Source organism: Chanodichthys erythropterus, chromosome 4 (assembly GCF_024489055.1).
Source record: "Chanodichthys erythropterus isolate Z2021 chromosome 4, ASM2448905v1, whole genome shotgun sequence".
NCBI classification, from domain to species: domain Eukaryota; kingdom Metazoa; phylum Chordata; class Actinopteri; order Cypriniformes; family Xenocyprididae; genus Chanodichthys; species Chanodichthys erythropterus.
The window spans coordinates 14,962,367-14,972,648 of record NC_090224.1 but is presented as its reverse complement, the minus strand read 5'-3'; positions in this window follow the sequence as shown (position 1 = coordinate 14,972,648).

Here is a 10,282-nt window from a genome sequence, read left to right as displayed (position 1 = left end):
TTGCTCTACGGACAATGCTATGCAGTGCCATTTCAGATCAAAATCTGATTGGCAGAAGAACAGTACTTAAGCTCAATGTATAAGATTACTGAGAAACCAAAAACAGCAGTGCAAAACAGTCAAAAACTGCTGATAAATCTATAGCAGAAACCCACTGCTAAGCTGGAGGGAGATTGGACTCATGTCAAGACACTAATAGGGAAAAATACAAACCCAGGGCCGAGCTGTCTGCATAACGGGAAACTTCAGATGATACATAACTATGGACAAATACATTTTTATTTATTTATTTAAACTTTTATTTTACCAGGCAAATTATTAAGAACCTGTTCTTATTTTCAATAAAGGCCTGGCAGGAGAACAAAAAGTCTCCTGAAAGACATACATTAAAGGGATAGTCCACCCAAAAATAAAAATTATGTCATAATTTACTCACCCTCATGTCGTTCTAAACCTACATGCAAATATCTTCTTTTATCTTGTATTGAATAAACAAGTCATTTTTGGTTTGACTATCCCTTTAACATTCTTTGTGGATCAAATAAATTGTCAATTCTGACTGGTAAGGAATAACAGTCGGCTTTTAGCAAAAACAAGATTCGCATTTCTGCCTTTAAACCCTTTTGGATGACATGATTATCAGGGCCCAGTTGAACAAAACTCCTTATGCTAAAAAAATCCTTAATTACAATTATAAACAATCAGTTAATAACTTAATAGACAACAAACATTTTACACAAACGTGTGGAGTTCATGCATGCTGCCATTAAAGCATGAAGAGGACAAACCAAACACTAAGACATTTATGTGCATTTTGCTATTCATTTTTTTTTTTTTTAATTGTTATGCTGACACCGATCAGGCATAACATTATGACCACTGACAGGTGAAGTAAATAACGCTGATTATCTCTATATCACGGCACCTGCTAGTGGGTGGGATATATTAGCCAGCAAGTAAACATTTTGTCCTCAAAGTTGATGTGTTAGATGCAGAAAAAATGGGCAAGCATAAGGATTTGAGTGAGTTTGACAAAGGCCAAATTGTGATGGCTAGATGACTAGGTCAGAGCATCTCCAAAACTGCAGCTCTTGTGGGGTGTTCCCGGTCTGCAGTGGTCAGTATCTATCAAAAGTGGTCCAAGGAAGGAGCAGTATTGAACCGGCATCAGGGACATGGGTTCGTTGATGCATGGCTGGCCCATGTGGTCCGATCCAACAGACGAGCTACTGTAGCTCAAATTGCTCAAGAAGTAAATGCTGGTTCTGATAGAAAGGTGTCAGAATACGCAGTGCATCACACTTTGTTGCGTATGGGGCTGCATAGCTGCAGACCAGTCGTGTTATTTTGACACGTACCACCTACCTAAGCATTGTTGCAGACCATGTGTGGCTTCTTTCAGCAGGATAATGTGCCCTGCCACAAAGCAAAAATGGATCAGGAATGGTTTGAGGAGCACAAAAACGAGTTTGAGGTGTTGACTTGGCCTCCAAATATCCTGGATCTTAATCCAATCGAGCAAGGATCTGCTGCTAGCATCTTGGTGCCAGATACCACAGCACACTTTCAGGGGTCTAGTGAAGTCCATGCCTTGACGGGTCAGGGCTGTTTTGGCAGCAAAAGTTGGACCAACACAATATTAGGAAGGTGGTCATAATGTTATTCCTGATCGATGTGTAATCCGTAATGGAAAAAAAAAAAAACTATTACACTGGAAAAGACTACATTTAGACAAATAGTCTACTGGACTGAATGGCTGGAAGATGAACATCTCTTGGCTTTCTTCATGCATGCATTTCACAAATTATTTCAAATGAAACAACTCTGACTTTCCAAGGCTCAATTGACGAAAACAACACATGGATAAGTGTAAAATGTCTTAGCAGAGGCAGTGAGCTCTCAGGGAATTTATTCAAAAATGTTAAATATTCCGCCTGTCTTAATCCAATAAATCAATGATATTTTGTGGAAAGTTTTTCATCTAAAAAGAATGAAAATCTTCCCAATGTCCTTATCAAATGTACATTTATTTTGCTATTTGACATGTTTTGGTAGTTGCTATTTGCCGAGCATAGTTTAATTACACACATGCCAGGAAAAATGAGTTTGAGAACCTATCGCTACACACAACAGAGCGCCATGTGACCGCAAACCAGGTCAGTTCATTTTTGACTCTTTAAGACCAACTGTTAGGAGGCAAACATTTCACAGCAAAGCTCAAGCCGCTTACTTATACGCGTATCTTTTGTATTTATATCTAAATACTTCTCCTGCAAATAATTTCATGCTATTATAGAGTTTGAGGTTAAAGCCTTTTGTCTGCACTTTAATTGAACTCAGGTTTGACTCAGCTGCCATTGCCAGATGATTTTTTTTTATGTTTGATGAAAACCTAACCCACCCTTGTTTACTGTTACTGACATACCAGAGCTGTTTCTTTTCTTTCTTTCTTTCTTTACAATAAAGCATCACACCATTCCCCCTGCCAAAAGCTCCAAACTGACGGCGTTTGTTTTGAGAGAAGCATTTCCTCCTCCATATGGTTTTAATGAGTCTCTGAGTGTGTCTGTATAATGAAATCCAAATAAATATGCTATGTTCATGTTTTATTTGGTTTGATTTCAAACCATTTCTGCAGCTTCAATTCAATTATTTAGATAATTAAATTTAAAAGAAACAAACTACAAAAAAAATGCCTCTTGTATCAAAGCTAATCGGTGCCGTGTGGTGGACTTCTGAAATGAGTTTTCCTGTTGACTGATGTAAATTCCAGTTTCATTTGATGTAACTGAGAGGCATTAAATATTAAATTAAGGTTTAATTATGCTTATGCACACTTACAACTAATACTATATAAGATAATCTATATTAACATAATATTTATGAAAATGAAATCGCACCAAAGTGTCATCAATTTTCTGCAAATCAATTCAAATATGTTTTCAATCAGACATGTCATAAGTGAGGCCCCATTTCCACCTGGCATTAAAGGTGCCCTAGAACCAGTTTTAACAAGATGTAATATAAGTCTAAGGTGTCCCCTGAGCGTGTCTGTGAAGTTTCAGCTCAAAATACCCCATAGATTTTTTTTTTTTATTAATTTTTTTAAAAGCCTATTTTGAGCCATAATTATATATGCACCGATTCAGTGCGCGGCCCCTTTAAATCTCGTGCTCCCCCGCCCCCGAGCTCTCTACTGCCTTAACCAGCATAAACAAAGTTCACACAGCTGATATAACCCTCAAAATGGATCTTTACAAAGTGTTCGTCATTTATGCTGCATGCATGCATCGATTCCTGTGAGTATATTATTTATTTGGATGTTTACATTTGATTCTGAATGAGTTTGAGGCTATGCTCCGTGGCTAAAGATAACATTACACACTGTTGGAGAGATTTATAAAGAATGAAGTTGTGTTTATGAATTATACAGACTGCAAGTGTTTAAAAATGAAAATAGCGACGGCTCTTGTCTCCGTGAATGCAGTAAGAAACGATGGTAACTTTAACCACATTTAACAGTACATTAGCAACATGCTAACGAAACATTTAGAAAGACAATTTACAAATATCACAAAAAATATCATGATATCATGTTATTATTGCTCCATCTGTCATTTTTCGCTATTGTCCTTGCTTGCTTACCTAGTCTGATGATTCAGCTGTGCACATCCAGACGTCTTGCCCTTGTCTAATGCCTTGAACATGGGCTGGCATATGCAAATATTGGGGGCGTACATATTAATGATCCCGACGGTTACGTAACAGTTGGTGTTATGTTGAGATTCGCCTGTTCTTCGGAGGCCTTTTAAACAAATGAGATTTACATAAGGAGGAAACAATGGTGTTTGAGACTCACTGTATGTCATTTCCATGTACTGAACTCTTGTTATTCATCTATGCAGAGGTAAATTTAATTTTTCATTCGATGGCACCTTTAAGATGCGTTTTGGGTGATTGGATCACAAGTGTATGAGGAAGACACATAACTGTTTACACCTGGTATTTCTGGTATCCGTCTCTTTTGTCCACTTCTGTCCTGATTTCTTTGAGGGGAGGGTCTATGGGTGGGTAAATGTATGGGTTTTTTCAGATCTTTCAATCTAATGGACAAAATAAACTCTCTAAATTTACATATGAACACGCCCAAAGATGACGGAAAAACATACGGAGAGCAGCAGTTTTTGCTCTGACAGCCGCAAGACTATGCCGAACACATGACTGTTTGAAATGGTGAGAGAACATTGTGCTTAGTACATTTTTCATCTTCAGACCAAGCTTGGGTCTTCCCATCTGGTTAGTGCGCTTCCCATAATGTTAGGCCAGTAGGTGGAGAGGAGTTGGTCTTTTGTGCCATTCAAATGTATTTGACCACAAGAGTGTTTACACTATGAAAGCAATCTGGTTGAATGCGTTTTCAACTACCTCTTGAAGACTACGTTCACACTGCAGGTAAATGTGGCCCATATCAGATTTTTTTGCCCATGTGACTTATCTCTCACATGGAATCTGATCTTTTCAATTCTGATTTGTGCCACTTCCATATGTGGTACTAAAGCCGATACAGGTCAGATGTTTTGTAATGCGACCGCAGTGTTAACAGTCATTCGGAATTCATGCGATTTTTATGTGATTCGAGATCAACATTCATCACGATTCTGCGCTCATGGGAGTCTATACAAAGACTTTACATAGGCTACCCAACATTATCAAGACAGTTTCGAAAGGTAGACAATACAAGGACAGTTAAGTGTCAGAATTCGTAAGTACTACAGAGACAGATAATACAAGCAAAACATGAGGGCTCATATCATAAAATTTTCAAAACTTTTTTTTTTTTTTTTACATCATTGTCTATATTTTTGTCATATTGCCTGTGTGTAATTTCGATGGCTTCCACGGCAGATCACACTATAAATAAACGCGTAATCGCTTATTTTAACAAGTGATAGCTACCTACTTCCGTATGACAGCGTGCTGCGTGTGTTGCCAACTCCGCTTTCCGTAGAATTGGGTTACGTTTTTACTGTTGTTTTGCAACTCCGTGGGTTGAAGTGACTGCACAAACGCAATATTTAACCTCCAGAACACGATTTTTACCGGGATACCCCATGGAACAGGACTAGTTTTGGAAGTTTTGAGAAGCAATTGCGTGGATTTTGTGGTTAAAAAAACACCCAAAAACCTGGCAACCCGTTGTATCGTTCTTATGCGCATGCAGGTCAGTTCAGAACCATGATCTGTTCACACTGGACATCTGATATACATGTGAACAGCTATAAAAAAAAAAAAAAATCAGATCTGAGCAAAAATCAGAATTCAGCATTAAGGCTCGCAGTATGAACATAGCCAAAGTGACTGAAAGTGGACAAGCTCAAAACATTTTACACCCAGTTTACACCTGTATTTAGCGTCATCCACTTGTGATCCGATCGACCAAAAAGCATCTTAATAGGCTACCATGTGGAAACAGGACCTGAGAGTTATTTACCCTCTAATAACTGAAGCTAATTTGCAGGCTGACTGGCAAGATAAAATGCCAAGTAACTTTTTACCTGTTTTATTGTTATCTCCCTCACATTCATTCTATGCTTTTTGGACATGAGAATGCACTAAAACCCTTCCTCTCAAATTTTATCTGCCATGTTATATGATTTTTTTTAAGCACACCATGTAGATGTTAAACTGGTCTGTCCAGAGGTTCTGGTTTTGTTCAGGTTGTCACTTTTCCATAAGGACCTTTCACTAAGACTATTAATTGTTAGCTTGCTGTCTGGGTTGATAGTCTGTTAAGGTTTATGTATAATTTACAGTTCCCTGAGCACTGGCTAAAAACCGAAGTTATGCTGTACAGGATGTCTACAATGTCTGGCCATGTTGTTAGAACATATATCATGACCTTACAGGTGGCTTCATGAGGTGTGCTGTTTGCCACTTTTGACACAATTAAAAAGACAATTTGCGAAGTGAAAACCCTTTCTGGAACATTCATTTTCAACAGCTGTGCAAGGAAATTACTCTAGATAATGTTCACCATGTCCTCCATCACAAAATCATACTGTACCAAACCAGCTCTCAGTCAAGAATCATATCTAACACAGGCCACGTCCTACAACTGCGAAGCTCATCATCTGCTTGCTAACTTACCTTCCTCTCAGCTTATGGTCTTATACATGTCATCACATTCCTAAAAGAGCAATGTCATGCTACATTATCTGTAGCTGAGGAAATCATTGGAAGGATTACAAACCACTTACTTGCATAGTTAAAATGTCAAGCAAGAAAGTCTAAGGACATATATCCATAAAATATCCGCAGATCTGTGCTCATGTCAAGTCAGAGCTTTGCTGTTTTTGATTAATATGTATAAAGTTGGGGGAAAAAAAGAGAAATTTTGAAATTTTGGATGATATTTTGATTTTTTTTTCCAGACAATAACTCTAGAGTGCCACATGAGTCACATTTTCCCACAGTAAAGTATTTTTGTTTATTGCAAAACATTGATACACTACAGTTCAGGTTGGTAAGATTTTTTAATGTTTCTGAAAGAAGTCTTTTATTCAGCAAGGCTGTATTAATTTGGTCAAAATTCTTTTTATTATTTTAATATATATATATATATATATATATATATATATATATATATATATATATATATATATATATATATATATATATATATATATATATATATATATATATATATATATATAATTGTTATTTTAACGCAAAGCTGAATTTTCAGCATCATTACTTCAGTCTTCAGTGTCACATTATCCCTCATAAATCATTCTAATATGCTGATTTGCTGCTCAAAGATTTCTTATTATTATCAATGTTGAAAACAGTTGTGCTGCTTAATATTTTTGTGGAAACTGTAATATTATAAATGTCTTTACTGCCACTTTAGATCAATTTAATATGTACGGAAGAGGATTAGGGCCAAGCAATAATAAAAAAATAAAACCATCTCGAGATTAAAGTTGTTAAAATTTAAAAAAAAAAACTCGTTAAATTTTGAGAAAAAAGTCGGGATAAAATGTTGAGAATAAACTCAATAAATTACGAGAAAAAATCGTTACATTTTCTTGTAATTTAATGACTTTATTCTCATAATTTAATGACTTTATTCTCATAATTTAACAAGTTTATTCTCAACATTTTATCTCGACTTTTTTCTCGAAATGTAACGTTTTTCTCATAATTTAACAAATTTGTTCTCATAATTTAACGACTTTTTTCTCGTAATTTAATGACTTTATTCTCAACATTTTACCTCGACTTTTTCTCGAAATTTAACGAGTTTTTTCTCGTAATTTGATGAGTTTATTCTCAACATTTTATATCGAATTTTTTCTTGAAATTTAACGACTTTTTTCCTCAAAATTTAACAAGTTTTTTCTTGTAATTTAACGAGTTTATTCTCAACATTTTATCTCGACTTTTTTCTTGAAATGTAACGATTTTTTCTCGTAATTTATTGAGTGTATTCTCAACATTTTATTTCGAATTTTTTCTCTAAATTTAACGAGATTTTTCTCGAAATTTAACAACTTTAATCTGGAGATGGTTTTATTTTTTTATTATTGCTTGGCCCTAATCCTCTTCCATAAATATGTCCTTGCTAAATAAAAGCATTAATTTCTTTAAAAGAAAAAAAATCTTACTGGCTCTAAACTTTTGAACCGTAGTGTATATTGATTAAAACAAAAGCAAAAGTTTAGAAGCTGGCTTATTTTGCACAATAACTTCCTATAAACTATTCAGATTTGCCATCACAACAACAGCATTTAACTTGTGTCCTGAAGTAATGGTTTAAAATTAGCACTGACTTCAACACACTTGGGCGGCTGTCTAGACGTTTTAGACATAATATGTTTGTAGAGCTTTTAGAATTTTTTGTTGCGTAATGTTGCTTGTTTAAATCGTATCCGTGTCCTAATGACATATCATTAAAAATATCAAAGACAAGTTGTGTCTCCAAATCAATTTCAATGCAATAATAATGTCACAAGTCATAACATTCAGGGGAGTTTTCATAAGGTCAGTTATTTAACCTCACAAACATGTTTTTTATAGCTTTTAACATAAAATCTTAACTAGTTTAGTGTACTTCTCTCTTCGACGTTACCTTTGCTGCTGCAGACAATTTATTAAACATCTAAGTGAGAAAATGCTTGTGTGAAATGAATTCCGCATGGAAGAAAATGAAATTGGCCTCAGCCCGTGGCTTAACATCTGGCGCAGTTTACTCTGGCAAGTCATATGTTATTCAGGAGAGGGAAAACATGACACCCTCTAGCTTTCAATTTTTTTTTTCAATTTCAAACTTAAAGCATAAGAAATATGTATCTACTGTACATTGTTTTCATATATCACCGGGGCGCAGCTCTCTTTTTGACACAAGAGGTGAGTGACAGATTTTTCTCACGGCCCATGACTTCCTGAGTGAATTCTGTCATTGTGTCGAACCAGTTTTCTCTGCTGTAGAGCAGCTCTCATACAGCAGGTCAGGGTTTCACACTAGGACATCTAAAAAACATATTAATGTGAGTTATTAAAGATACACTGGGCTTAAATCCATTTGGTTTGAATCCATTCTGTTTCCGACAACAGAGAAGTGTCAAATAGCATTTGAGTGCGTTTTGATGATTAAGATAAACTTTGAACATTATTGCTTTGCCTGGCTTATTAAGTTTGGCAGCTTTGATGGATGGTGTAAGGACACGTCTTGGAAAGTTAGAATATTGAGCTTTTAGCCATTGAATAATTACGTAACGTTTTGGTTTAATGAGAATCTTTGACCTGTTCTTGAGGTCATCATGTTTTCGTTGGCAAGAGGAAACTTCCTTGTAGTGTTGTGCATTATTATAGAGGATGGGGCCTAAACTTTCGGACCAGCTGCAAAGACTCTGGGCCACAGCACACAAGAGAGCATCCAGGCAAGTCCATGAATGGGCAACAAATTCTGCACGCTGTTTCCTAGTGAACTGGGTGGTCACACTACTTTTTGTGTTTCATTAACTTCCATTCGCAACCCATGCTCATTAGAAAAAAAGTACCTGTGGCAACATTTCTGCAAAATATAACATTGTGTTGTGCAGTTTCAAAGTGAAATGTCCAGTAAGTGGCACTAAAAGTGCGTTCAGTTCTGAAAAAGATGAATGTGAGACTCGCAACATTTTATTACGTTGGTTGTTGTTCATAACACCTGCACTTATGAATGTCCGGTGAGTGGTGCTAATGGGTAATGTGACCCTACGCTAAACCCTGAACCTACCAGAAAGTGTTAACAAAAGCAAATGTGACATAAAAACCGCAATTTGCTGAAGCATGTCATTTTAGCTTGTTTGTACAATTCTGTACCAGCTGAGCTCCAGGGCTTAGTTTAGTTTGTCAAACATATGGAGCTGGTTATGTGATGCAAACTCCAAAAAGTGTTCATGTACAAATCATGCACTATGGTAAAAAAGGTTTTGAGGTCATAATATAATATTGTGCCAGGAGTCACAAGTCCCTAAGAATCCATAATCTGCCCCCTATAGTCATAATTTTGTATGAGAAAGATTAAAAGTGCTCGCTTTTTTACTGCGTTTAGTGTTCATTTCTGTTGGAAACTGCAGTGATTTGTTTGTGTTGGTACATTTTCTTGCATTCTGCAAAAAAGTTGCCACAGGAAGGCTACATTTTCTTAATTAGCCATTCATACATACCAGTGTGGGGTAAATTAATCAAAAAAAAAAAAAAAATTTAAGCTACTAAGATTACTGTACTAATTACTCTCTCTAAAAAGTATTGGATTACTTATTGCTAATTACTTTCTAAATCCCGTATCAACTTCAAGCAGTTGAACAAAAGGATAGGCACGAAACAACTTTTAATTCTTTCAAATAATCAATATACAATTGCATTAATTATTCTTGAACTGACCAATGTGTGTAAAGGTAGAAGTTTACATTAAAAGACATTGAATTTTGATGTTAAATCCACTATTGATTTTTATATAATTGCTCTATATAGTCTATACAGTATCTAATGCAATGACTTATAAAGTAACTAATTAAATTACAAAAAAAATTAGAGTAATCCTTTACTTTTTCCAAGGGAAAAGTAATTCAATTACAGTAATTAGATTACTTTAATTACACCCAACACTGATACATAGGCCTACACACTATGCAAATATGGGAGAGCGTGAATGCAAGCATATGCAGAGTTTTATTTTGTGCTGCATACAATTTCAAGTTCTCTGTTCAAGTTCAAGTTTTTTTTATAGCTTTTA